The sequence below is a fragment of the Triticum aestivum genome, chromosome 1D (assembly GCF_018294505.1).
Source record: "Triticum aestivum cultivar Chinese Spring chromosome 1D, IWGSC CS RefSeq v2.1, whole genome shotgun sequence".
NCBI classification, from domain to species: domain Eukaryota; kingdom Viridiplantae; phylum Streptophyta; class Magnoliopsida; order Poales; family Poaceae; genus Triticum; species Triticum aestivum.
Genome location: NC_057796.1, coordinates 248,609,338 through 248,615,841, shown reverse-complemented (window position 1 = coordinate 248,615,841; position 6,504 = coordinate 248,609,338). Strand labels below are relative to the sequence as shown.

Sequence of the window (6,504 nt, the reverse complement as noted above, 5' to 3'; positions counted from 1 at the left end):
CAATTTTGTTGTGGGCGCCCTCTCGGCCATGATCACAAAGGCTAATGGTGCCGGCCACATCCGCGGTGTCGTCCCCCACCTCATTCCAGGAGGGGTCTCTCACCTTCAATACGCGGATGATACCATGCTGCGTTTTGAGCCGGACGAACACAGTATTGCCTCATCAAGCTCATCCTCCTTGCTTTCGAGATCGTTTCCAGCCTCAAGATAAATTTCCTCAAGAGTGAGGTGATAGCCATTGGGATGGCCGCACCTCTCGCTTTGCGCGTTGCCAACCTAAGCTTGGGAGCTTTCCGTTTACGTACTTGGGCCTCCCCATCTTTGACAAACACATATCTATCCAAGAATGGGAACCCCTGTACGGCAAGGTGGCGAACTAGGTCAGCCCATGGCGGGGCCGGTTCATGTCTTCGACATCTAGGCTCATTCTGACGAACACTAGCCTCTCCTCTCTGCCCATGTTTACCATGGGCATGTTCCTCCTAGCAGACGGTGTTCACGCCAACCTCGACACCCCCCGATCCAAGTTCTTTTGGGAAGGAACTGGGTCCAAAAAGAAGTACCACTTAGTTAAGTGGGCAGCGATATGCCGCCAAAGAAATATGGCGTTATGAACGTTCCCTTCTCTGCAAGTGGCTCTGGAAACTCGCCCAAAATGAGCAGGGGCTCTGGGCGGATATTCTGAGAGCGAAATACTTCCCCGACGGGAATTTCCTTACCTCCAAGGCCAAAGGGTCGACATTCTAGAATGGGATCCGGGCCGCCAAACCGGCCTTCGCGCTCGGAGCTAAGCTCTGCGTTAACGACGGAAGATCCACGCGATTTTGGTTAGATCACTGGTTCGGTCAGGAGCCGTTGTGGCGTAGCCACTCCTCCATATACCAACTTGCTACTAACATCGATATCCTCGTTGCCGACGCGCTTAGAACTAACCCACAAGCCATTACTTTCAAAAGGCCCCTCTCTGACGCCGAACTGGCTGGCTGGGACGAGTTATGTAATGCTCTTGCGGTAGTGATGTTGCGGCCCGAGGCCGATACGGTCTCTTGGTCCCTTACGAGCTCTCGGAAATTCACGGTTAAGTCTCTTTACAATAAGTTGACAGAGGGCCCGACACTGGACATAGCTAGGGGGCTATGGAAAAGTGTCAATCCCCCTCAAAATTAAAGTTTTCCTTTGGCAAATGTTCCACGACCGCCTCCCGTCCTCTAACAACATAGCGAAACGAAACAGGCTGTCCGATGGCAATTGTGTGATGTGTGGTCCGCACGAGGATGCAAACCGTATCTTCTTCAATTGCCATCTCGCTCGCTTCGCTTGGAATGCGGTCCGGGAAGCCTTTGACCAAAATTGGAATCCCCACTCGAGTAGAGACCTTCGCGATATTCTCTTGGCCCGTAGGGGTGGGTTCGGTCAAGTGCTTTGGAGATGCGTAGGGGCGCTTTTCTGGGCTCTATGGACTACTAGAAACAAAATCACTATAGAGCACAAATTTCCCTCTCACCCCGCTGACATTATTTTCAAATGCCATTTGTTCCTCCAGACTTGGATGCCGTTGGGGAAACGGCGGGACGCTGAGCGGATGCAGGAGGCGATGGAGCGAATTCGACTGATCCAGATTGCTGCTCGTCACTAGATGTCGATGATCGTTCCTTTTTTGCCGGTGTTGGCATGTTTAGACTTTTGCCTTATCTTTTCTCAGGCCTAGGCCGGTTGCATGTTAAAACTAAGGCTTCGGCCACGTTCCTTTCATTTAAGACTGTCTTGTTTGTCGGATGCTGCCTATTCGTGGGCTTTATTAAGTTAAAGGCGGACGCTCCTTGCGTCTTTCTTCTAAAAAAAAGAGAGAGAGATGCACACCTATTGAACCGACGAATGGAATGATTCGATGGGACGGTAGCTCGAGAGAGAGGAAGAGTGAGAGAGTAAATCTACGAATATTACGAGTTAAAGGACAAAGGTTACAATGACAACAAAGTCAAAACCTACTTTGACCCGAAAATACTGCCGCCAAGGACTAAATTTGACTAGTATTAAGAGTTAAAGGATGAAGGTTCACACCAAAAGAAAGTCTACGGATAAAAACTGTACTTCACGATAAGTTGATGAAAATACAATTTACTCTGCAAATTTTTTGTTGGCTATAAATCAAACGTTGGATTTTTAGCATGGCAAATACAATGTTTTTGCCGGTAAATTAGATTGTCACGAGGATTGGCAATTTATGTCAGCAAGCATGCCAAATCCTTGTCATATTCATTTTTTTTGCTAGAAATTGTCATTTGCATGCTAAAGAAAATTGCCATCCTCGCCACAACATAGTTTGCCCTAAAAAATGTTCTATTTGCCATGCTTAAAAAAATCATTAGAAAAGGGATGAGATTTTTTTTGAAGCGGGGACATAACGAAAATACAACCATGTACAGAGGGAAAAAAACGGATGAGATAACTCTGGATCTAATTTGAACGAGTTATTTTTTATACCATCTGTGAATGTATTGATAGGTATAGGATTATGTGTGAATGTGATTTGATCAGCATACAATTTGAATCCTACTCCCTTGGTCCGAAAATACTTGTCACCAAAATGATAAAAAGGATGTATCTAGAACTAAATATGTCTAGATACATCTTCTTTTATTCATCTTGATGACAAGTATTTTTGGACGGAGGGTTATTCGTTTACGGTCTACTTCCTCTCTCCCACAAGCAATCTCGTTTGCTTCTTTTTCTTTTCTTTTTCTGAAACTGGAAACTGATTCCATTAAACATCAAGCACAGCTAAGTCGCTGGCCACAAGGTCACATACTCACATATATCATTCGGCACGTCCTCCAACCACAGGCGGTGGGGATCATTGCCATTAGCTCCAATTGCAGCAAGAGCATGAGCTACAGAGTTGCAGCTACGAGGAGCGAACGATACAGAAACAGCAATCTCCTTTTGCTTTTTTTTTGAAAAAAAGAAGAAAAAAAGTCTCCTTTGCTTCAACGATTGAGCAACCAGCAATCTTAGTTTAGGTCCGACATGTCATAGACTCATGGACCTCCCCTCAACCCTCATCGCACAGAACGAGATTCCTTTCTCCCCCCGAAGGCCGTCGGCGCCATGGCCGGTGGCAGCCTGGAGACGGCGTGGGAGCTCGCCGAACTTTTCGTCCTCCGTCCCGTCCTGGCCGTCACCTTCGTCCTGTCATTCATCCTCCTGAGTACGACGGCCATCCCTTCACCTTGGCTCGTTCCCCTTTAATTTCGGCTCGTCCGTCTTGGTCAACTGACGAGCCTCAGGCTGGTATGTGGCGTGGAGGACGGTGCTGGTGCACGTCCCGCTCGTGCAGGAGATCGCCGGGCTGCGCCGGAAGAAGCCCGTCAAGCCCAAGCCCCCAAACCGCGGTCGCATCGCCAGGTTCTACGAGTCGCAAGCCCAGAGGTGACGGCTCTAACCTCCCCAAGTCTCCTTTTACTTCTGTTCCCATTTGGATGTGCTGCTGTTGTGTTCTGCGGCAATTAATCTTCACCCACTTTTGCTCAATTCTAGCCAAGATTTCTATTCCGCTGTGGGCACAGCTGAGATACTCGTGCTGTGGAATGTAGATTGGGTTGGTGTATTCATGGATAGCTTTATTTTGATGTTCGCAATTGCTCACGAGATTTTGATTATCATTGCAGTTTTCCTTTTATCGAAACTGATCTGTGAAATGTTAGTTTAAGCTATCTATTGCCTACCCGTGGCCTTGATGTTTGCTGCATTGGTTGCGTCCTTCTCTGCAACTACACTGCAGTCTTTTAGTTTGATCTTGGTGCAGTGGTAGAACTGTTAAATGCTTTGGAGAATTTGTGAACGGTAGAATGGTGAAACACTCGTGTTTAAATTCAAAGGAAACTTGTTGAGTAAATCAGACAACCATATGTTAAGATTAGCCGCTGGCTGTTTCGGAGCTGCATTAGAGGGATTAGAGTACGATTCTAATCACTCCTAAGAAGCAGAACTATTTAACGGCTGGCACTGCAAATACCTGCAGCCGTATTGTTTCAAAACTTTTTATCCCTTCTACCAAATTTGTGGGAAATATGGTTGGAGAGCAATGAGTATTAAGTTTCATGCATCAACCAGTAGAACCAAAAGTCCAAACTGACGCAGAAGGTTGGGCAAGTCCACGTATACTTCAACAGAAGAAAATATCTGTAAAGCCTGTTTTGTTCATAGAGAGTTCAGATTAAAAGTGCCTATGAAATTTTCTATATTTTATCACTATTAATTGAAAATTGAACATGATAAATGTGATTGTCAATTCGGGCATTTTTATCCGTAGAGAGTAATTATTTGAAAAGAGGAAAGATATTTGTAAAGTATTATGATGTGTATATTCTAGCATCTGAGTTATGTTTTGTTGTCTCCGTAGAGTCTTCTTATTTTACTTTCACGCGTAGACCAACATAAAAAATTACCACGCTTTTCAGTTGTATGTTAATACCGTTCCTTTTTGTCATAAGAGTTGCATACAATTGTTTTGCCAAATGGTGCTGAGTTTCTTGATATTGGGTCACTAATACGTAGCCAGCTGCTGTGATAACCAGTTTAATATCAAATGTTTGATTACTTTTGTTGACTGGTTAAGAGCTGATGCGACTTGACAAGGAATTGTTTCATGCTGATTTTTAGAAAATTCAGACAAGAAGCTAACAGGAAGAGTGTGGCTTGGTGTGTCACAGAGTGTTACATTCCTTTCTTCATCTAAGTTTAGAGCATATTGGTCTTACATATAAAAGTTACAACCTCTGTTCACAAATGTAAGACGTTTTGGCAATTTAAATTAAACTGCCAAAAGGTCTTACATTTGTGAACAGAGGGAATACATTAGAAGATAGACATGATTACTACAGGAATGCTATCTGAAGACTCTGGTTATTCAGAGTGTTGCACACTTTCCAGACATACCCCATCATTTCAAATCATAGTGTGCTCACTTGCAAAAGTAATACTCCTATCTTATATGACATTCTGACGAAGATAGCTGCTTTCTGCATAGATGATATAGCCTAGTTTTACTTTTGCTAAAATGCTAAGATGGTTCCACCCCTAAACCATCTGAGATTCTAGAACACACTTAGGCTAGTTTGGGATCTGTTTTTTTCTTTTCTTTTTTGTTTTATATGCTAACGTGAACATGGCTGTTTAATATTGGTTAACAGGAACAGTAAATCAGAAGGGACCTCTTAAGGAATAATCTTTGGAACTTTGAAAGAAGCAACCTCAGTCGGCAGAACCCCTCATCTCATTCCAATTCAGAATGTTGTACGTCCAGTGAAATGGCATATTCTCTTCTTTGGGCAGATCTCAACACGCTTAGGTTGCAACCCCAAATACACAATAATGTATGCACTATATATTAACCAGCCCCTGTGTAAAGTTTGTGCGAACTAGCGGAACGTCTTGCCTTCTCAGGCCGACAGCTTCGTGTTATATAGATGGGGCGCACCTCCCATAACAGCGCATACATTGGTTGAGATTACATTCTTGGAGATAAAGAAAGAAGGTAGAGATAAGAGGTACATTAGATAAACATTATACTCTAACTACCTAACCAACTCCTACGATGCGCCTCATGGAGATATACGCCGGTTGATGTGTTTAACACCCTCCAACTCCATTAAGTTGAGATTATACTTGAAGTTTTCAAAACTCTTGACCGGCAATGCCTTTGTGAATCCATCTGCAATTTGATCACTGGAATGCACAAAACGAATGTCAAGTTGTTTGTGAGCCACCCTCTCTCTGACAAAATGAAAATCTATCTCAATGTGTTTGGTCCTGACATGAAACACTGGATTAGCTGAGAGATAGGTGGCACCAAGGTTATCACACCACAAACATGGAGCTTGTTTGCTTTATATACCAAGTTCCTTGAGCATGGATTGAACCCATATGATTTCAGTCGTGGCATTTGCCAATGCTTTATATTCTGCCTCTGTACTAGATCTGGAGCCTGTAGCTTGCTTATGAGCACGCCATGAAATTAAGTTAGGTCCAAAGAAAATAGCAAAACCACCAGTGGAGCGTCTATCATCAAGACAACCTGCCCAATCAGAATCAGAGAATGCACTGACAAGTGTAGAGGATGACTTGCTAAAATTGAGACCCATGCTTAATGTGTTTTTGACATATCTAACTATCCGTTTGGCAGCAGTCAAATGAACAGTTGTAGGTGCATGAAGGAACTGACATACTTTGTTGACAACAAAAGAAATATCAGGCCTAGTAAGAGTAAGGTATTGAAGAGGTCCTACCAAGCTTCTGTATTTTGTGCTATCCTCTTGAGTCAAGAGAGTTCCTTGTGTGAGAGATAACTTTTCTGAGCTGGATAGTGGAGTAGGTGTAGGTTTACAACCCTGTAGACCAGCTTTTCTTACCAAGTCAACTTCATACTTTTCTTGGGAGAGATGAAGTCCATCCTTGTGCCTCTTTACTTCAATCCCAAGAAAATAATGCAAGTCTCCAAGATCG

General features: G+C 43.8%; 1 pseudogene across 1 annotated transcript; it reads left to right on the top strand.

The window, feature by feature from the left end:
* Positions 1–3,025: 3,025 nt before the first annotated feature.
* LOC123181259 (uncharacterized) lies at positions 3,026–5,512 on the top strand (annotated as a pseudogene). The gene is made up of 3 exons (XR_006491610.1): positions 3,026–3,208; positions 3,288–3,429; positions 5,193–5,512. The product of XR_006491610.1 is annotated as an uncharacterized protein (transcript).
* The last annotated feature ends 992 nt before the right edge of the window (positions 5,513–6,504 follow it).